Raw genomic sequence first — 506 nt, 5'->3', positions numbered from 1 at the left:
GGTTTTGAATGGCCAGTCTTCTGGTTAGCAGTCAAATGCCTTAGGCACTATGCCACCAGAGCTCCTGTACAAAGTATGAATCTAGGAAAATTGGAATTTGTCAAAAATGAAATGGAATGCATAAAAATCGGTATTAGTGAGCTGAAATGAACTGGTATTGACCATTTTGAATCAAACAATCATATGGTCTACTACGCCAAGTATGACAAATTGAAAAGGAATGTATCATATTCATCATCAAAAAGAGTGCTTCAAGATCTATCCTGACACACAAGGCTGTCAGTAATAGGATAATATCCATTCGCCTACAAGGAAGACAATTATTCAAATTTGTGCACCAACCACTAAAGCCCAAAATGAAGAAATTGAAAATTTTTAACAACTTCCACAGTCTGAAATTGACCAAACATGCAAACAAGATGTATTCATTATTGCTAGTGATTGGAATGTGAAAGTTGGAAACAAAGAAGAACCATCAGTAGTTGGTAAATATATCCTTGATGATA

This window comes from Orycteropus afer, unplaced genomic scaffold (genome assembly GCF_000298275.1).
Source record: "Orycteropus afer afer isolate SDZICR_OR568_19922 unplaced genomic scaffold, OryAfe1.0 scaffold00455, whole genome shotgun sequence".
Taxonomy (NCBI): domain Eukaryota; kingdom Metazoa; phylum Chordata; class Mammalia; order Tubulidentata; family Orycteropodidae; genus Orycteropus; species Orycteropus afer.
The sequence above is the reverse complement of the archived record's forward strand: the minus strand, read 5'-3'. Positions refer to the sequence as shown.